The sequence below is a fragment of the Balaenoptera acutorostrata genome, chromosome 10 (genome assembly GCF_949987535.1).
Source record: "Balaenoptera acutorostrata chromosome 10, mBalAcu1.1, whole genome shotgun sequence".
In the NCBI taxonomy this organism is placed as follows: domain Eukaryota; kingdom Metazoa; phylum Chordata; class Mammalia; order Artiodactyla; family Balaenopteridae; genus Balaenoptera; species Balaenoptera acutorostrata.
Genome location: NC_080073.1, coordinates 59042902 through 59064862, shown reverse-complemented (window position 1 = coordinate 59064862; position 21961 = coordinate 59042902).

Below are 21961 nucleotides of genomic sequence, written 5' to 3'. Positions count from 1 at the left end.
CTTTAGGTCTGCTTTCTTTTAACGTTAGTAAGCTTTCAGGTCACCAGGACCTGGCGTGGGCACCCTATTCCCTGCAAGAACACTGAGTTCCAGCAGGCTCCAGTAGGCTGCAAAGAAACATCCAGGCCCGGAAACCTTTCCCAGTCACTCTGTGTATGCTGAGTGTAGGGCAACACACTGCACTCTTCCTTGGGAGACCTAGGTTTCCTCAGCACTCCAACAGCTCCAGGAAATCTGTTCTCTTACATCCTACATGTCATTCAAATCTGCCTCATTGTCCTAGGCTGAGCGGTACTGAGAAACCAAAACTGCTTCGCTCTCCTTCTACAGAGTCTTACCTTAAGACCCCATACTTACAGGAGAAAGTCAGCTTGCGTTCCGGCTGTAACCAAAGCACAGTTCTTCCTCTTACACTGCAGGGTTTTAGAAGAAGCTAAGCCCCGATAGCTTACCTAGAGCGTTCCTTGGGAGAGGCCGTTTGCTACACGGCGAACTCCGTGCCAAGAAAACGTTATTCAGGGAAGGGACCAGTGTGTAGCTAGAGTGTATATTTACTTGGAAGAAATCACAAGGAGGTAGGCCGCGTGTTCGCTGGAAACGGGGCCTGATGGCACAGGCCTTGCTTTCCCAATTTAAATGCTCCATTCATGCTGCCTTGAAATTCCCTAAATAACAGTTTTAGGACGGGTCTCTAGTCACTGTAGGCAGGGCTCTGGGAAGGGAACGAGTGTTGTCTATATCAACAGGGTGCTTTCATAGCCTGGGTAGGAGCTCCACCTGAGACGCTCTAGAGCTAAAAGGAAACTTGACGTGAGTCCTTTCCTCAAGGTAAAGCCTTGAATAGCCTGCCGAATCGGAAGCTTGGAGCAGAGTTCTTGAGGCCTACTTTAGGTCTGCTTTCTTTTTACGTTAGTAAGCTTTCAGGTCACCAGGACTGGCGTGGGCACCCTATTCCCTGCAAGAACACTGAGTTCCAGCAGGCTCCAGTAGGCTGCAAAGAAACATCCAGGCCCGGAAACCTTTCCCAGTCACTCTGTGTATGCTGAATGTAGGGCAACACACTGCACTTTTCCTTGGTAGACCTAGGTATCCTCAGCACTCCAACAGCTCCAGGAAATCTGTTCTCTTACATCCTACATATCATGCAAATCTGCCTCATTGCCCTAGGCTGAGCGGCACTGAGAAAGCAAAACTGCTTCGCACTCCTTCTACAGAGTCATACCTTAAGACCCCATACTTACTGGAGAAAGTCATCTTGCGTTCCAGCTGTAAACAAAGCACAGTTTTCCTCTAACACTGCAGGGTTTTACAAGAAGCAAAGCCCCGATAGCTTACCTAGAGCGTTCCTTTGGAGAGGCCGTTTGCTACTCGGCGAAGTCCGTGCCACGAAAACGTTATTCAAGGAAGGGACCAGTGTGTAGCTAGAGTGCATATTTACTTGGAAGAAATCACAAGGAGGTAGGCCACGTGTTCGCTGGAAACGGGGACTGATGGCACAGGCACAGGCCTTGCTTTCCCATTTTGAATGCTCCATTCATGCTGCCTTGAAATTCCCTAAATAACAGTTTTAGGACGGGTCTCTAGTCACTGTAGGCAGGGCTCTGGGAAGGGAACGAGTGTTCTCTATATCAACAGGGTGCTTTCATAGCCTGGGTGGGAGCTCCTCCTGAGACGCTCTAGATCTAAAAGGAAACTTGACGTGAGTCCTTTCCTCAAGGTAAAGCCCTGAATAGCCTGCCGAAGCGGAAGCTTGGAGCAGAGTCCTTGAAGCATTAGCTTTAGAGCTGTTTTCTTTTAAGGTTAGTAAGCTTTCAGTACACCGAGGACCTCAAGTGGGGACCCTTTTCCTTGCAAGAACACCTAGTGCCAGCAGCCTCCACTAGGCTGCTAAGAAACATCCAGGCCCGGAAAACTTTCCCAGTCACTCTGTGTATGCTGAGTGTAGGGCAACACACTGCACTCTTCCTTGGGAGACCTAGGTTTCCTCAACACTCCAACAGCTCCAGGAAATCTGTTCTCTTACCTCCTAGGTGTCATGCAAATCTGCCTCATTGCCCTAGGCTGAGCGGCTCTGAGAAACCAAAACTGCTTCCCATTCTTTCTACAGAGTCATACCTTAAGACCCCATACTTACAGGAGAAAGTCAGCTTGCGTTCCTGCTGTAAACAAAGCACAGTTCTTCCTCTTACACTGCAGGGTTTTACAAGAAGCAAAGCCACGATAGCTTACCTAGAGCGTTCCTAGAGAGAGGCAGTTGGCTACACAGCGAACGCCGTGCCAAGAAAACTTTATTCAGGCAAGGGACCAGTGTGTAGCTATATGTTTATTTACTTGGAAGAAATCACAAAGAGGTAGGCCGCTTGTTCGCTGGAAACGGGGCCTGATGGCACAGGCCTTTCTTTCCCATTTTGAATGCTCCATTCATGCTGCCTTGAAATTCCCTAAATAACAGTTTTAGGACTGGTCTCTAGTCACTGTAGGCAGGGCTCTGGGAAGGGAACGAGTGTGCTCTATATCAACAGGGTGCTTTCATAGCCTGGGTAGGAGCTCCACCTGAGACGCTCTAGAGCTAAAAGGAAACTTGACGTGAGTCCTTTCCTCAAGGTAAAGCCTTGAATAGCCTGCCGAAGCGGAAGCTTGGAGCAGAGTCCTTGAAGCATTAGCTTTAGGTCTGTTTTCTTTTAAGGTTAGGAAGCTTTCAGGACACCGAGGACCTCGCGTGGGCCCCCTATTCCTTGCAAGAATACCTAGTACCAGCAGGCTCCACTAGGAAGCTTGGAGCAGAGTCCGTGAGGCCTAACTTTAGGTCTGCTTTCTTTTAGCGTTAGTAAGCTTTCAGGTCACCAGGACCTCGCGAGGGCAGGCACCCTATTCCCTGCAAGAACATCGAGTACCGGCAGGCTCCCCTGGGCTCCTAAGAAACATCCAGGCCCGGAAACCTTTCCGAGTCACTCTGTGTATGCTGAGTGTAGGGCAACACACTGCACTCTTCCTTGGGAGACCTAGGTTTCCTCAGCACTCCAACAGCTCCAGGAAATCTGTTCTCTTACATCCTACATGTCATTCAAATCTGCCTCATTGTCCTAGGCTGAGCGGTACTGAGAAACCAAAACTGCTTCGCTCTCCTTCTACAGAGTCTTACCTTAAGACCCCATACTTACAGGAGAAAGTCAGCTTGCGTTCCGGCTGTAACCAAAGCACAGTTTTTCCTCTTACACTGCAGGGTTTTAGAAGAAGCTAAGCCCCGATAGCTTACCTAGAGCGTTCCTTGGGAGAGGCCGTTTGCTACACGGCGAACTCCGTGCCAAGAAAACGTTATTCAGGGAAGGGACCAGTGTGTAGCTAGAGTGTATATTTACTTGGAAGAAATCACAAGGAGGTAGGCCGCGTGTTCGCTGGAAACGGGGCCTGATGGCACAGGCCTTGCTTTCCCATTTTAAATGCTCCATTCATGCTGCCTTGAAATTCCCTAAATAACAGTTTTAGGACGGGTCTCTAGTCACTGTAGGAAGGGAACGAGTGTTGTCTATATCAACAGGGTGCTTTCATAGCCTGGGTAGGAGCTCCACCTGAGACGCTCTAGAGCTAAAAGGAAACTTGACGTGAGTCCTTTCCTCAAGGTAAAGCCTTGAATAGCCTGCCGAAGCGGAAGCTTGGAGCAGAGTCCTTGAAGCATTAGCTTTAGAGCTGTTTTCTTTTAAGGTTAGTAAGCTTTCAGTACACCGAGGACCTCAAGTGGGGACCCTTTTCCTTGCAAGAACACCTAGTGCCAGCAGTCTCCACTAGGCTGCTAAGAAACATCCAGGCCCGGAAAACTTTCCCAGTCACTCTGTGTATGCTGAGTGTAGGGCAACACACTGCACTCTTCCTTGGGAGACCTAGGTTTCCTCAACACTCCAACAGCTCCAGGAAATCTGTTCTCTTACCTCCTAGGTGTCATGCAAATCTGCCTCATTGCCCTAGGCTGAGCGGCTCTGAGAAACCAAAACTGCTTCCCATTCTTTCTACAGAGTCATACCTTAAGACCCCATACTTACAGGAGAAAGTCAGCTTGCGTTCCTGCTGTAAACAAAGCACAGTTCTTCCTCTTACACTGCAGGGTTTTACAAGAAGCAAAGCCACGATAGCTTACCTAGAGCGTTCCTAGAGAGAGGCAGTTGGCTACACAGCGAACGCCGTGCCAAGAAAACTTTATTCAGGCAAGGGACCAGTGTGTAGCTATATGTTTATTTACTTGGAAGAAATCACAAGGAGGTAGGCCGCTTGTTCGCTGGAAACGGGGCCTGATGGCACAGGCCTTTCTTTCCCATTTTGAATGCTCCATTCATGCTGCCTTGAAATTCCCTAAATAACAGTTTTAGGACTGGTCTCTAGTCACTGTAGGCAGGGCTCTGGGAAGGGAACGAGTGTGCTCTATATCAACAGGGTGCTTTCATAGCCTGGGTAGGAGCTCCACCTGAGACGCTCTAGAGCTAAAAGGAAACTTGACGTGAGTCCTTTCCTCAAGGTAAAGCCTTGAATAGCCTGCCGAAGCGGAAGCTTGGAGCAGAGTCCTTGAAGCATTAGCTTTAGAGCTGTTTTCTTTTAAGGTTAGTAAGCTTTCAGTACACCGAGGACCTCAAGTGGGGACCCTTTTCCTTGCAAGAACACCTAGTGCCAGCAGTCTCCACTAGGCTGCTAAGAAACATCCAGGCCCGGAAAACTTTCCCAGTCACTCTGTGTATGCTGAGTGTAGGGCAACACACTGCACTCTTCCTTGGGAGACCTAGGTTTCCTCAACACTCCAACAGCTCCAGGAAATCTGTTCTCTTACCTCCTAGGTGTCATGCAAATCTGCCTCATTGCCCTAGGCTGAGCGGCTCTGAGAAACCAAAACTGCTTCCCATTCTTTCTACAGAGTCATACCTTAAGACCCCATACTTACAGGAGAAAGTCAGCTTGCGTTCCTGCTGTAAACAAAGCACAGTTCTTCCTCTTACACTGCAGGGTTTTACAAGAAGCAAAGCCACGATAGCTTACCTAGAGCGTTCCTAGAGAGAGGCAGTTGGCTACACAGCGAACGCCGTGCCAAGAAAACTTTATTCAGGCAAGGGACCAGTGTGTAGCTATATGTTTATTTACTTGGAAGAAATCACAAGGAGGTAGGCCGCTTGTTCGCTGGAAACGGGGCCTGATGGCACAGGCCTTTCTTTCCCATTTTGAATGCTCCATTCATGCTGCCTTGAAATTCCCTAAATAACAGTTTTAGGACTGGTCTCTAGTCACTGTAGGCAGGGCTCTGGGAAGGGAACGAGTGTGCTCTATATCAACAGGGTGCTTTCATAGCCTGGGTAGGAGCTCCACCTGAGACGCTCTAGAGCTAAAAGGAAACTTGACGTGAGTCCTTTCCTCAAGGTAAAGCCTTGAATAGCCTGCCGAAGCGGAAGCTTGGAGCAGAGTCCTTGAAGCATTAGCTTTAGGTCTGTTTTCTTTTAAGGTTAGGAAGCTTTCAGGACACCGAGGACCTCGCGTGGGCCCCCTATTCCTTGCAAGAACACCTAGTACCAGCAGGCTCCACTAGGAAGCTTGGAGCAGAGTCCGTGAGGCCTAACTTTAGGTCTGCTTTCTTTTAGCGTTAGTAAGCTTTCAGGTCACCAGGACCTCGCGAGGGCAGGCACCCTATTCCCTGCAAGAACATCGAGTACCGGCAGGCTCCCCTGGGCTCCTAAGAAACATCCAGGCCCGGAAACCTTTCCGAGTCACTCTGTGTATGCTGAGTGTAGGGCAACACACTGCACTCTTCCTTGGGAGACCTAGGTTTCCTCAGCACTCCAACAGCTCCAGGAAATCTGTTCTCTTACATCCTACATGTCATTCAAATCTGCCTCATTGTCCTAGGCTGAGCGGTACTGAGAAACCAAAACTGCTTCGCACTCCTTCTACAGAGTCTTACCTTAAGACCCCATACTTACAGGAGAAAGTCAGCTTGCGTTCCGGCTGTAACCAAAGCACAGTTCTTCCTCTTACACTGCAGGGTTTTAGAAGAAGCTAAGCCCCGATAGCTTACCTAGAGCGTTCCTTGGGAGAGGCCGTTTGCTACACGGCGAACTCCGTGCCAAGAAAACGTTATTCAGGGAAGGGACCAGTGTGTAGCTAGAGTGTATATTTACTTGGAAGAAATCACAAGGAGGTAGGCCGCGTGTTCGCTGGAAACGGGGCCTGATGGCACAGGCCTTGCTTTCCCATTTTAAATGCTCCATTCATGCTGCCTTGAAATTCCCTAAATAACAGTTTTAGGACGGGTCTCTAGTCACTGTAGGCAGGGCTCTGGGAAGGGAACGAGTGTTGTCTATATCAACAGGGTGCTTTCATAGCCTGGGTAGGAGCTCCACCTGAGACGCTCTAGAGCTAAAAGGAAACTTGACGTGAGTCCTTTCCTCAAGGTAAAGCCTTGAATAGCCTGCCGAATCGGAAGCTTGGAGCAGAGTTCTTGAGGCCTACTTTAGGTCTGCTTTCTTTTAACGTTAGTAAGCTTTCAGGTCACCAGGACCTGGCGTGGGCACCCTATTCCCTGCAAGAACACCGAGTTCCAGCAGGCTCCACTAGGCTGCAAAGAAACATCCAGGCCCGGAAACATTTCCGAGTCACTCTCTGTATGCTGAGTGTAGGGCAACACACTGCACTCTTCCTTGGGAGACCTAGGTTTCCTCAGCACTCCGACAGCTCCAGGAAATCTGTTCTCTTACATCCTACATGTCATGCAAATCTGCCTCATTGCCCTAGGCTGAGCGGCACTGAGAAACCAAAACTGCTTCGCACTCCTTCTACGGAGTCATACCTTAAGACCCCATACTTACTGGAGAAAGTCATCTTGCGTTCCTGCTGTAAACAATGCACAGTTCTTCCTCTTACACTGCAGGGTTTTACAAGAAGTAAAGCCCCGATAGCTTACCTAGAGCGTTCCTTGAGAGAGGCCGTTTGCTACACGGCGAACTCCGTGCCAAGAAAACGTTGTTCAGGGAAGGGACCAGTGTGTAGCTAGAGTGTATATTTACTTGGAAGAAATCACAAGGAGGTAGGCCGCGTGTTCGCTGGAAACGGGGCCTGATGGCACAGGCCTTGCTTTCCCATTTTGAATGCTCCATTCATGCTGCCTTGAAATTCCCTAAATAACAGTTTTAGGACGGGTCTCTAGTCACTGTAGGCAGGGCTCTGGGAAGGGAACGAGTGTTCTCTATATCAACAGGGTGCTTTCATAGCCTGGTTGGGAGCTCCTCCTGAGACGCTCTAGATCTAAAAGGAAACTTGACGTGAATCCTTTCCTCAAGATAAAGCCTTGAATAGCCTGCCGAAGCGGAAGCTTGGAGCAGAGTCCTTGAGGCCTAACTTTAGGTCTGCTTTCTTTTAACGTTAGTAAGCTTTCAGGTCACCAGGACCTGGCGTGGGCACCCTATTCCCTGCAAGAACACCTAGTACCAGCAGGCTCCACTAGGAAGCTTGGAGCAGAGTCCGTGAGGCCTAACTTTAGGTCTGCTTTCTTTTAACGTTAGTAAGCTTTCAGGTCACCAGGACCTCGCGAAGGCACGTATTCCCTGCAAGAACACCGAGTACCGGCAGGCTCCCCTGGGCTGCTAAGAAACATCCAGGCCCGGAAACCTTTCCCAGTCACTCTGTGTATGCTGAATGTAGGGCAACACACTGCACTTTTCCTTGGTAGACCTAGGTATCCTCAGCACTCCAACAGCTCCAGGAAATCTGTTCTCTTACATCCTACATATCATGCAAATCTGCCTCATTGCCCTAGGCTGAGCGGCACTGAGAAAGCAAAACTGCTTCGCACTCCTTCTACAGAGTCATACCTTAAGACCCCATACTTACTGGAGAAAGTCATCTTGCGTTCCAGCTGTAAACAAAGCACAGTTTTCCTCTAACACTGCAGGGTTTTACAAGAAGCTAAGCCCCGATAGCTTACCTAGAGCGTTCCTTTGGAGAGGCCGTTTGCTACTCGGCGAAGTCCGTGCCACGAAAACGTTATTCAAGGAAGGGACCAGTGTGTAGCTAGAGTGTATATTTACTTGGAAGAAATCACAAGGAGGTAGGCCACGTGTTCGCTGGAAACGGGGACTGATGGCACAGGCACAGGCCTTGCTTTCCCATTTTGAATGCTCCATTCATGCTGCCTTGAAATTCCCTAAATAACAGTTTTAGGACGGGTCTCTAGTCACTGTACGCAGGGCTCTGGGAAGGGAACGAGTGTTCTCTATATCAACAGGGTGCTTTCATAGCCTGGGTGGGAGCTCCTCCTGAGACGCTCTAGATCTAAAAGGAAACTTGACGTGAGTCCTTTCCTCAAGGTAAAGCCCTGAATAGCCTGCCGAAGCGGAAGCTTGGAGCAGAGTCCTTGAAGCATTAGCTTTAGAGCTGTTTTCTTTTAAGGTTAGTAAGCTTTCAGTACACCGAGGACCTCAAGTGGGGACCCTTTTCCTTGCAAGAACACCTAGTGCCAGCAGCCTCCACTAGGCTGCTAAGAAACATCCAGGCCCGGAAAACTTTCCCAGTCACTCTGTGTATGCTGAGTGTAGGGCAACACACTGCACTCTTCCTTGGGAGACCTAGGTTTCCTCAACACTCCAACAGCTCCAGGAAATCTGTTCTCTTACCTCCTAGGTGTCATGCAAATCTGCCTCATTGCCCTAGGCTGAGCGGCTCTGAGAAACCAAAACTGCTTCCCATTCTTTCTACAGAGTCATACCTTAAGACCCCATACTTACAGGAGAAAGTCAGCTTGCGTTCCTGCTGTAAACAAAGCACAGTTCTTCCTCTTACACTGCAGGGTTTTACAAGAAGCAAAGCCACGATAGCTTACCTAGAGCGTTCCTAGAGAGAGGCAGTTGGCTACACAGCGAACGCCGTGCCAAGAAAACTTTATTCAGGCAAGGGACCAGTGTGTAGCTATATGTTTATTTACTTGGAAGAAATCACAAAGAGGTAGGCCGCTTGTTCGCTGGAAACGGGGCCTGATGGCACAGGCCTTTCTTTCCCATTTTGAATGCTCCATTCATGCTGCCTTGAAATTCCCTAAATAACAGTTTTAGGACTGGTCTCTAGTCACTGTAGGCAGGGCTCTGGGAAGGGAACGAGTGTGCTCTATATCAACAGGGTGCTTTCATAGCCTGGGTAGGAGCTCCACCTGAGACGCTCTAGAGCTAAAAGGAAACTTGACGTGAGTCCTTTCCTCAAGGTAAAGCCTTGAATAGCCTGCCGAAGCGGAAGCTTGGAGCAGAGTCCTTGAAGCATTAGCTTTAGGTCTGTTTTCTTTTAAGGTTAGGAAGCTTTCAGGACACCGAGGACCTCGCGTGGGCCCCCTATTCCTTGCAAGAACACCTAGTACCAGCAGGCTCCACTAGGAAGCTTGGAGCAGAGTCCGTGAGGCCTAACTTTAGGTCTGCTTTCTTTTAGCGTTAGTAAGCTTTCAGGTCACCAGGACCTCGCGAGGGCAGGCACCCTATTCCCTGCAAGAACATCGAGTACCGGCAGGCTCCCCTGGGCTCCTAAGAAACATCCAGGCCCGGACACCTTTCCGAGTCACTCTGTGTATGCTGAGTGTAGGGCAACACACTGCAGTCTTCCTTGGGAGACCTAGGTTTCCTCAGCACTCCAACAGCTCCAGGAAATCTGTTCTCTTACATCCTACATGTCATTCAAATCTGCCTCATTGTCCTAGGCTGAGCGGTACTGAGAAACCAAAACTGCTTCGCTCTCCCTCTACAGAGTCTTACCTTAAGACCCCATACTTACAGGAGAAAGTCAGCTTGCGTTCCGGCTGTAACCAAAGCACAGTTTTTCCTCTTACACTGCAGGGTTTTAGAAGAAGCTAAGCCCCGATAGCTTACCTAGAGCGTTCCTTGGGAGAGGCCGTTTGCTACACGGCGAACTCCGTGCCAAGAAAACGTTATTCAGGGAAGGGACCAGTGTGTAGCTAGAGTGTATATTTACTTGGAAGAAATCACAAGGAGGTAGGCCGCGTGTTCGCTGGAAACGGGGCCTGATGGCACAGGCCTTGCTTTCCCATTTTAAATGCTCCATTCATGCTGCCTTGAAATTCCCTAAATAACAGTTTTAGGACGGGTCTCTAGTCACTGTAGGCAGGGCTCTGGGAAGGGAACGAGTGTTGTCTATATCAACAGGGTGCTTTCATAGCCTGGGTAGGAGCTCCACCTGAGACGCTCTAGAGCTAAAAGGAAACTTGACGTGAGTCCTTTCCTCAAGGTAAAGCCTTGAATAGCCTGCCGAAGCGGAAGCTTGGAGCAGAGTCCTTGAAGCATTAGCTTTAGGTCTGTTTTCTTTTAAGGTTAGGAAGCTTTCAGGACACCGAGGACCTCGCATGGGCCCCCTATTCCTTGCAAGAACACCTAGTACCAGCAGGCTCCACTAGGAAGCTTGGAGCAGAGTCCGTGAGGCCTAACTTTAGGTCTGCTTTCTTTTAGCGTTAGTAAGCTTTCAGGTCACCAGGACCTCGCGAGGGCACCCTATTCCCTGCAAGAACATCGAGTACCGGCAGGCTCCCCTGGGCTCCTAAGAAACATCCAGGCCCGGAAACCTTTCCGAGTCACTCTGTGTATGCTGAGTGTAGGGCAACACACTGCACTCTTCCTTGGGAGACCTAGGTTTCCTCAGCACTCCAACAGCTCCAGGAAATCTGTTCTCTTACATCCTACATGTCATTCAAATCTGCCTCATTGTCCTAGGCTGAGCGGTACTGAGAAACCAAAACTGCTTCGCTCTCCTTCTACAGAGTCTTACCTTAAGACCCCATACTTACAGGAGAAAGTCAGCTTGCGTTCCGGCTGTAACCAAAGCACAGTTCTTCCTCTTACACTGCAGGGTTTTAGAAGAAGCTAAGCCCCGATAGCTTACCTAGAGCGTTCCTTGGGAGAGGCCGTTTGCTACACGGCGAACTCCGTGCCAAGAAAACGTTATTCAGGGAAGGGACCAGTGTGTAGCTAGAGTGTATATTTACTTGGAAGAAATCACAAGGAGGTAGGCCGCGTGTTCGCTGGAAACGGGGCCTGATGGCACAGGCCTTGCTTTCCCAATTTAAATGCTCCATTCATGCTGCCTTGAAATTCCCTAAATAACAGTTTTAGGACGGGTCTCTAGTCACTGTAGGCAGTGCTCTGGGAAGGGAACGAGTGTTGTCTATATCAACAGGGTGCTTTCATAGCCTGGGTAGGAGCTCCACCTGAGACGCTCTAGAGCTAAAAGGAAACTTGACGTGAGTCCTTTCCTCAAGGTAAAGCCTTGAATAGCCAGCCGAATCGGAAGCTTGGAGCAGAGTTCTTGAGGCCTACTTTAGGTCTGCTTTCTTTTAACGTTAGTAAGCTTTCAGGTCACCAGGACCTGGCGTGGGCACCCTATTCCCTGCAAGAACACTGAGTTCCAGCAGGCTCCAGTAGGCTGCAAAGAAACATCCAGGCCCGGAAACCTTTCCCAGTCACTCTGTGTATGCTGAATGTAGGGCAACACACTGCACTTTTCCTTGGTAGACCTAGGTATCCTCAGCACTCCAACAGCTCCAGGAAATCTGTTCTCTTACATCCTACATATCATGCAAATCTGCCTCATTGCCCTAGGCTGAGCGGCACTGAGAAAGCAAAACTGCTTCGCACTCCTTCTACAGAGTCATACCTTAAGACCCCATACTTACTGGAGAAAGTCATCTTGCGTTTCAGCTGTAAACAAAGCACAGTTTTCCTCTAACACTGCAGGGTTTTACAAGAAGCTAAGCCCCGATAGCTTACCTAGAGCGTTCCTTGGGAGAGGCCGTTTGCTACACGGCGAACTCCGTGCCAAGAAAACGTTATTCAGGGAAGGGACCAGTGTGTAGCTAGAGTGTATATTTACTTGGAAGAAATCACAAGGAGGTAGGCCGCGTGTTCGCTGGAAACGGGGCCTGATGGCACAGGCCTTGCTTTCCCAATTTAAATGCTCCATTCATGCTGCCTTGAAATTCCCTAAATAACAGTTTTAGGACGGGTCTCTAGTCACTGTAGGCAGTGCTCTGGGAAGGGAACGAGTGTTGTCTATATCAACAGGGTGCTTTCATAGCCTGGGTAGGAGCTCCACCTGAGACGCTCTAGAGCTAAAAGGAAACTTGACGTGAGTCCTTTCCTCAAGGTAAAGCCTTGAATAGCCTGCCGAATCGGAAGCTTGGAGCAGAGTTCTTGAGGCCTACTTTAGGTCTGCTTTCTTTTAACGTTAGTAAGCTTTCAGGTCACCAGGACCTGGCGTGGGCACCCTATTCCCTGCAAGAACACTGAGTTCCAGCAGGCTCCAGTAGGCTGCAAAGAAACATCCAGGCCCGGAAACCTTTCCCAGTCACTCTGTGTATGCTGAATGTAGGGCAACACACTGCACTTTTCCTTGGTAGACCTAGGTATCCTCAGCACTCCAACAGCTCCAGGAAATCTGTTCTCTTACATCCTACATATCATGCAAATCTGCCTCATTGCCCTAGGCTGAGCGGCACTGAGAAAGCAAAACTGCTTCGCACTCCTTCTACAGAGTCATACCTTAAGATCCCATACTTACTGGAGAAAGTCATCTTGCGTTCCAGCTGTAAACAAAGCACAGTTTTCCTCTAACACTGCAGGGTTTTACAAGAAGCAAAGCCCCGATAGCTTACCTAGAGCGTTCCTTTGGAGAGGCCGTTTGCTACTCGGCGAAGTCCGTGCCACGAAAACGTTATTCAAGGAAGGGACCAGTGTGTAGCTAGAGTGTATATTTACTTGGAAGAAATCACAAGGAGGTAGGCCACGTGTTCGCTGGAAACGGGGACTGATGGCACAGGCACAGGCCTTGCTTTCCCATTTTGAATGCTCCATTCATGCTGCCTTGAAATTCCCTAAATAACAGTTTTAGGACGGGTCTCTAGTCACTGTACGCAGGGCTCTGGGAAGGGAACGAGTGTTCTCTATATCAACAGGGTGCTTTCATAGCCTGGGTGGGAGCTCCTCCTGAGACGCTCTAGATCTAAAAGGAAACTTGACGTGAGTCCTTTCCTCAAGGTAAAGCCCTGAATAGCCTGCCGAAGCGGAAGCTTGGAGCAGAGTCCTTGAAGCATTAGCTTTAGAGCTGTTTTCTTTTAAGGTTAGTAAGCTTTCAGTACACCGAGGACCTCAAGTGGGGACCCTTTTCCTTGCAAGAACACCTAGTGCCAGCAGCCTCCACTAGGCTGCTAAGAAACATCCAGGCCCGGAAAACTTTCCCAGTCACTCTGTGTATGCTGAGTGTAGGGCAACACACTGCACTCTTCCTTGGGAGACCTAGGTTTCCTCAACACTCCAACAGCTCCAGGAAATCTGTTCTCTTACCTCCTAGGTGTCATGCAAATCTGCCTCATTGCCCTAGGCTGAGCGGCTCTGAGAAACCAAAACTGCTTCCCATTCTTTCTACAGAGTCATACCTTAAGACCCCATACTTACAGGAGAAAGTCAGCTTGCGTTCCTGCTGTAAACAAAGCACAGTTCTTCCTCTTACACTGCAGGGTTTTACAAGAAGCAAAGCCACGATAGCTTACCTAGAGCGTTCCTAGAGAGAGGCAGTTGGCTACACAGCGAACGCCGTGCCAAGAAAACTTTATTCAGGCAAGGGACCAGTGTGTAGCTATATGTTTATTTACTTGGAAGAAATCACAAAGAGGTAGGCCGCTTGTTCGCTGGAAACGGGGCCTGATGGCACAGGCCTTTCTTTCCCATTTTGAATGCTCCATTCATGCTGCCTTGAAATTCCCTAAATAACAGTTTTAGGACTGGTCTCTAGTCACTGTAGGCAGGGCTCTGGGAAGGGAACGAGTGTGCTCTATATCAACAGGGTGCTTTCATAGCCTGGGTAGGAGCTCCACCTGAGACGCTCTAGAGCTAAAAGGAAACTTGACGTGAGTCCTTTCCTCAAGGTAAAGCCTTGAATAGCCTGCCGAAGCGGAAGCTTGGAGCAGAGTCCTTGAAGCATTAGCTTTAGGTCTGTTTTCTTTTAAGGTTAGGAAGCTTTCAGGACACCGAGGACCTCGCGTGGGCCCCCTATTCCTTGCAAGAATACCTAGTACCAGCAGGCTCCACTAGGAAGCTTGGAGCAGAGTCCGTGAGGCCTAACTTTAGGTCTGCTTTCTTTTAGCGTTAGTAAGCTTTCAGGTCACCAGGACCTCGCGAGGGCAGGCACCCTATTCCCTGCAAGAACATCGAGTACCGGCAGGCTCCCCTGGGCTCCTAAGAAACATCCAGGCCCGGAAACCTTTCCGAGTCACTCTGTGTATGCTGAGTGTAGGGCAACACACTGCACTCTTCCTTGGGAGACCTAGGTTTCCTCAGCACTCCAACAGCTCCAGGAAATCTGTTCTCTTACATCCTACATGTCATTCAAATCTGCCTCATTGTCCTAGGCTGAGCGGTACTGAGAAACCAAAACTGCTTCGCTCTCCTTCTACAGAGTCTTACCTTAAGACCCCATACTTACAGGAGAAAGTCAGCTTGCGTTCCGGCTGTAACCAAAGCACAGTTTTTCCTCTTACACTGCAGGGTTTTAGAAGAAGCTAAGCCCCGATAGCTTACCTAGAGCGTTCCTTGGGAGAGGCCGTTTGCTACACGGCGAACTCCGTGCCAAGAAAACGTTATTCAGGGAAGGGACCAGTGTGTAGCTAGAGTGTATATTTACTTGGAAGAAATCACAAGGAGGTAGGCCGCGTGTTCGCTGGAAACGGGGCCTGATGGCACAGGCCTTGCTTTCCCATTTTAAATGCTCCATTCATGCTGCCTTGAAATTCCCTAAATAACAGTTTTAGGACGGGTCTCTAGTCACTGTAGGCAGGGCTCTGGGAAGGGAACGAGTGTTGTCTATATCAACAGGGTGCTTTCATAGCCTGGGTAGGAGCTCCACCTGAGACGCTCTAGAGCTAAAAGGAAACTTGACGTGAGTCCTTTCCTCAAGGTAAAGCCTTGAATAGCCTGCCGAAGCGGAAGCTTGGAGCAGAGTCCTTGAAGCATTAGCTTTAGGTCTGTTTTCTTTTAAGGTTAGGAAGCTTTCAGGACACCGAGGACCTCGCATGGGCCCCCTATTCCTTGCAAGAACACCTAGTACCAGCAGGCTCCACTAGGAAGCTTGGAGCAGAGTCCGTGAGGCCTAACTTTAGGTCTGCTTTCTTTTAGCGTTAGTAAGCTTTCAGGTCACCAGGACCTCGCGAGGGCACCCTATTCCCTGCAAGAACATCGAGTACCGGCAGGCTCCCCTGGGCTCCTAAGAAACATCCAGGCCCGGAAACCTTTCCGAGTCACTCTGTGTATGCTGAGTGTAGGGCAACACACTGCACTCTTCCTTGGGAGACCTAGGTTTCCTCAGCACTCCAACAGCTCCAGGAAATCTGTTCTCTTACATCCTACATGTCATTCAAATCTGCCTCATTGTCCTAGGCTGAGCGGTACTGAGAAACCAAAACTGCTTCGCTCTCCTTCTACAGAGTCTTACCTTAAGACCCCATACTTACAGGAGAAAGTCAGCTTGCGTTCCGGCTGTAACCAAAGCACAGTTCTTCCTCTTACACTGCAGGGTTTTAGAAGAAGCTAAGCCCCGATAGCTTACCTAGAGCGTTCCTTGGGAGAGGCCGTTTGCTACACGGCGAACTCCGTGCCAAGAAAACGTTATTCAGGGAAGGGACCAGTGTGTAGCTAGAGTGTATATTTACTTGGAAGAAATCACAAGGAGGTAGGCCGCGTGTTCGCTGGAAACGGGGCCTGATGGCACAGGCCTTGCTTTCCCAATTTAAATGCTCCATTCATGCTGCCTTGAAATTCCCTAAATAACAGTTTTAGGACGGGTCTCTAGTCACTGTAGGCAGGGCTCTGGGAAGGGAACGAGTGTTGTCTATATCAACAGGGTGCTTTCATAGCCTGGGTAGGAGCTCCACCTGAGACGCTCTAGAGCTAAAAGGAAACTTGACGTGAGTCCTTTCCTCAAGGTAAAGCCTTGAATAGCCTGCCGAATCGGAAGCTTGGAGCAGAGTTCTTGAGGCCTACTTTAGGTCTGCTTTCTTTTAACGTTAGTAAGCTTTCAGGTCACCAGGACTGGCGTGGGCACCCTATTCCCTGCAAGAACACTGAGTTCCAACAGGCTCCAGTAGGCTGCAAAGAAACATCCAGGCCCGGAAACCTTTCCCAGTCACTCTGTGTATGCTGAATGTAGGGCAACACACTGCACTTTTCCTTGGTAGACCTAGGTATCCTCAGCACTCCAACAGCTCCAGGAAATCTGTTCTCTTACATCCTACATATCATGCAAATCTGCCTCATTGCCCTAGGCTGAGCGGCACTGAGAAAGCAAAACTGCTTCGCACTCCTTCTACAGAGTCATACCTTAAGACCCCATACTTACTGGAGAAAGTCATCTTGCGTTCCAGCTGTAAACAAAGCACAGTTTTCCTCTAACACTGCAGGGTTTTACAAGAAGCAAAGCCCCGATAGCTTACCTAGAGCGTTCCTTTGGAGAGGCCGTTTGCTACTCGGCGAAGTCCGTGCCACGAAAACGTTATTCAAGGAAGGGACCAGTGTGTAGCTAGAGTGTATATTTACTTGGAAGAAATCACAAGGAGGTAGGCCACGTGTTCGCTAGAAACGGGGACTGATGGCACAGGCACAGGCCTTGCTTTCCCATTTTGAATGCTCCATTCATGCTGCCTTGAAATTCCCTAAATAACAGTTTTAGGACGGGTCTCTAGTCACTGTACGCAGGGCTCTGGGAAGGGAACGAGTGTTCTCTATATCAACAGGGTGCTTTCATAGCCTGGGTGGGAGCTCCTCCTGAGACGCTCTAGATCTAAAAGGAAACTTGACGTGAGTCCTTTCCTCAAGGTAAAGCCCTGAATAGCCTGCCGAAGCGGAAGCTTGGAGCAGAGTCCTTGAAGCATTAGCTTTAGAGCTGTTTTCTTTTAAGGTTAGTAAGCTTTCAGTACACCGAGGACCTCAAGTGGGGACCCTTTTCCTTGCAAGAACACCTAGTGCCAGCAGCCTCCACTAGGCTGCTAAGAAACATCCAGGCCCGGAAAACTTTCCCAGTCACTCTGTGTATGCTGAGTGTAGGGCAACACACTGCACTCTTCCTTGGGAGACCTAGGTTTCCTCAACACTCCAACAGCTCCAGGAAATCTGTTCTCTTACCTCCTAGGTGTCATGCAAATCTGCCTCATTGCCCTAGGCTGAGCGGCTCTGAGAAACCAAAACTGCTTCCCATTCTTTCTACAGAGTCATACCTTAAGACCCCATACTTACAGGAGAAAGTCAGCTTGCGTTCCTGCTGTAAACAAAGCACAGTTCTTCCTCTTACACTGCAGGGTTTTACAAGAAGCAAAGCCACGATAGCTTACCTAGAGCGTTCCTAGAGAGAGGCAGTTGGCTACACAGCGAACGCCGTGCCAAGAAAACTTTATTCAGGCAAGGGACCAGTGTGTAGCTATATGTTTATTTACTTGGAAGAAATCACAAAGAGGTAGGCCGCTTGTTCGCTGGAAACGGGGCCTGATGGCACAGGCCTTTCTTTCCCATTTTGAATGCTCCATTCATGCTGCCTTGAAATTCCCTAAATAACAGTTTTAGGACTGGTCTCTAGTCACTGTAGGCAGGGCTCTGGGAAGGGAACGAGTGTGCTCTATATCAACAGGGTGCTTTCATAGCCTGGGTAGGAGCTCCACCTGAGACGCTCTAGAGCTAAAAGGAAACTTGACGTGAGTCCTTTCCTCAAGGTAAAGCCTTGAATAGCCTGCCGAAGCGGAAGCTTGGAGCAGAGTCCTTGAAGCATTAGCTTTAGGTCTGTTTTCTTTTAAGGTTAGGAAGCTTTCAGGACCCCGAGGACCTCGCGTGGGCCCCCTATTCCTTGCAAGAACACCTAGTACCAGCAGGCTCCACTAGGAAGCTTGGAGCAGAGTCCGTGAGGCCTAACTTTAGGTCTGCTTTCTTTTAGCGTTAGTAAGCTTTCAGGTCACCAGGACCTCGCGAGGGCAGGCACCCTATTCCCTGCAAGAACATCGAGTACCGGCAGGCTCCCCTGGGCTCCTAAGAAACATCCAGGCCCGGAAACCTTTCCGAGTCACTCTGTGTATGCTGAGTGTAGGGCAACACACTGCACTCTTCCTTGGGAGACCTAGGTTTCCTCAGCACTCCAACAGCTCCAGGAAATCTGTTCTCTTACATCCTACATGTCATTCAAATCTGCCTCATTGTCCTAGGCTGAGCGGTACTGAGAAACCAAAACTGCTTCGCTCTCCCTCTACAGAGTCTTACCTTAAGACCCCATACTTACAGGAGAAAGTCAGCTTGCGTTCCGGCTGTAACCAAAGCACAGTTTTTCCTCTTACACTGCAGGGTTTTAGAAGAAGCTAAGCCCCGATAGCTTACCTAGAGCGTTCCTTGGGAGAGGCCGTTTGCTACACGGCGAACTCCGTGCCAAGAAAACGTTATTCAGGGAAGGGACCAGTGTGTAGCTAGAGTGTATATTTACTTGGAAGAAATCACAAGGAGGTAGGCCGCGTGTTCGCTGGAAACGGGGCCTGATGGCACAGGCCTTGCTTTCCCATTTTAAATGCTCCATTCATGCTGCCTTGAAATTCCCTAAATAACAGTTTTAGGACGGGTCTCTAGTCACTGTAGGCAGGGCTCTGGGAAGGGAACGAGTGTTGTCTATATCAACAGGGTGCTTTCATAGCCTGGGTAGGAGCTCCACCTGAGACGCTCTAGAGCTAAAAGGAAACTTGACGTGAGTCCTTTCCTCAAGGTAAAGCCTTGAATAGCCTGCCGAAGCGGAAGCTTGGAGCAGAGTCCTTGAAGCATTAGCTTTAGGTCTGTTTTCTTTTAAGGTTAGGAAGCTTTCAGGACACCGAGGACCTCGCATGGGCCCCCTATTCCTTGCAAGAACACCTAGTACCAGCAGGCTCCACTAGGAAGCTTGGAGCAGTGTCCGTGAGGCCTAACTTTAGGTCTGCTTTCTTTTAGCGTTAGTAAGCTTTCAGGTCACCAGGACCTCGCGAGGGCACCCTATTCCCTGCAAGAACATCGAGTACCGGCAGGCTCCCCTGGGCTCCTAAGAAACATCCAGGCCCGGAAACCTTTCCGAGTCACTCTGTGTATGCTGAGTGTAGGGCAACACACTGCACTCTTCCTTGGGAGACCTAGGTTTCCTCAGCACTCCAACAGCTCCAGGAAATCTGTTCTCTTACATCCTACATGTCATTCAAATCTGCCTCATTGTCCTAGGCTGAGCGGTACTGAGAAACCAAAACTGCTTCGCTCTCCTTCTACAGAGTCTTACCTTAAGACCCCATACTTACAGGAGAAAGTCAGCTTGCGTTCCGGCTGTAACCAAAGCACAGTTCTTCCTCTTACACTGCAGGGTTTTAGAAGAAGCTAAGCCCCGATAGCTTACCTAGAGCGTTCCTTGGGAGAGGCCGTTTGCTACACGGCGAACTCCGTGCCAAGAAAACGTTATTCAGGGAAGGGACCAGTGTGTAGCTAGAGTGTATATTTACTTGGAAGAAATCACAAGGAGGTAGGCCGCGTGTTCGCTGGAAACGGGGCCTGATGGCACAGGCCTTGCTTTCCCAATTTAAATGCTCCATTCATGCTGCCTTGAAATTCCCTAAATAACACTTTTAGGACGGGTCTCTAGTCACTGTAGGCAGTGCTCTGGGAAGGGAACGAGTGTTGTCTATATCAACAGGGTGCTTTCATAGCCTGGGTAGGAGCTCCACCTGAGACGCTCTAGAGCTAAAAGGAAACTTGACGTGAGTCCTTTCCTCAAGGTAAAGCCTTGAATAGCCTGCCGAATCGGAAGCTTGGAGCAGAGTTCTTGAGGCCTACTTTAGGTCTGCTTTCTTTTAACGTTAGTAAGCTTTCAGGTCACCAGGACCTGGCGTGGGCACCCTATTCCCTGCAAGAACACTGAGTTCCAGCAGGCTCCAGTAGGCTGCTAAGAAACATCCAGGCCCGGAAACCTTTCCCAGTCACTCTGTGTATGCTGAATGTAGGGCAACACACTGCACTTTTCCTTGGTAGACCTAGGTATCCTCAGCACTCCAACAGCTCCAGGAAATCTGTTCTCTTACATCCTACATATCATGCAAATCTGCCTCATTGCCCTAGGCTGAGCGGCACTGAGAAAGCAAAACTGCTTCGCACTCCTTCTACAGAGTCATACCTTAAGACCCCATACTTACTGGAGAAAGTCATCTTGCGTTCCAGCTGTAAACAAAGCACAGTTTTCCTCTAACACTGCAGGGTTTTACAAGAAGCAAAGCCCCGATAGCTTACCTAGAGCGTTCCTTTGGAGAGGCCGTTTGCTACTCGGCGAAGTCCGTGCCACGAAAACGTTATTCAAGGAAGGGACCAGTGTGTAGCTAGAGTGTATATTTACTTGGAAGAAATCACAAGGAGGTAGGCCACGTGTTCGCTAGAAACGGGGACTGATGGCACAGGCACAGGCCTTGCTTTCCCATTTTGAATGCTCCATTCATGCTGCCTTGAAATTCCCTAAATAACAGTTTTAGGACGGGTCTCTAGTCACTGTACGCAGGGCTCTGGGAAGGGAACGAGTGTTCTCTATATCAACAGGGTGCTTTCATAGCCTGGGTGGGAGCTCCTCCTGAGACGCTCTAGATCTAAAAGGAAACTTGACGTGAGTCCTTTCCTCAAGGTAAAGCCCTGAATAGCCTGCCGAAGCGGAAGCTTGGAGCAGAGTCCTTGAAGCATTAGCTTTAGAGCTGTTTTCTTTTAAGGTTAGTAAGCTTTCAGTACACCGAGGACCTCAAGTGGGGACCCTTTTCCTTGCAAGAACACCTAGTGCCAGCAGCCTCCACTAGGCTGCTAAGAAACATCCAGGCCCGGAAAACTTTCCCAGTCACTCTGTGTATGCTGAGTGTAGGGCAACACACTGCACTCTTCCTTGGGAGACCTAGGTTTCCTCAACACTCCAACAGCTCCAGGAAATCTGTTCTCTTACCTCCTAGGTGTCATGCAAATCTGCCTCATTGCCCTAGGCTGAGCGGCTCTGAGAAACCAAAACTGCTTCCCATTCTTTCTACAGAGTCATACCTTAAGACCCCATACTTACAGGAGAAAGTCAGCTTGCGTTCCTGCTGTAAACAAAGCACAGTTCTTCCTCTTACACTGCAGGGTTTTACAAGAAGCAAAGCCACGATAGCTTACCTAGAGCGTTCCTAGAGAGAGGCAGTTGGCTACACAGCGAACGCCGTGCCAAGAAAACTTTATTCAGGCAAGGGACCAGTGTGTAGCTATATGTTTATTTACTTGGAAGAAATCACAAAGAGGTAGGCCGCTTGTTCGCTGGAAACGGGGCCTGATGGCACAGGCCTTTCTTTCCCATTTTGAATGCTCCATTCATGCTGCCTTGAAATTCCCTAAATAACAGTTTTAGGACTGGTCTCTAGTCACTGTAGGCAGGGCTCTGGGAAGGGAACGAGTGTGCTCTATATCAACAGGGTGCTTTCATAGCCTGGGTAGGAGCTCCACCTGAGACGCTCTAGAGCTAAAAGGAAACTTGACGTGAGTCCTTTCCTCAAGGTAAAGCCTTGAATAGCCTGCCGAAGCGGAAGCTTGGAGCAGAGTCCTTGAAGCATTAGCTTTAGGTCTGTTTTCTTTTAAGGTTAGGAAGCTTTCAGGACACCGAGGACCTCGCGTGGGCCCCCTATTCCTTGCAAGAATACCTAGTACCAGCAGGCTCCACTAGGAAGCTTGGAGCAGAGTCCGTGAGGCCTAACTTTAGGTCTGCTTTCTTTTAGCGTTAGTAAGCTTTCAGGTCACCAGGACCTCGCGAGGGCAGGCACCCTATTCCCTGCAAGAACATCGAGTACCGGCAGGCTCCCCTGGGCTCCTAAGAAACATCCAGGCCCGGAAACCTTTCCGAGTCACTCTGTGTATGCTGAGTGTAGGGC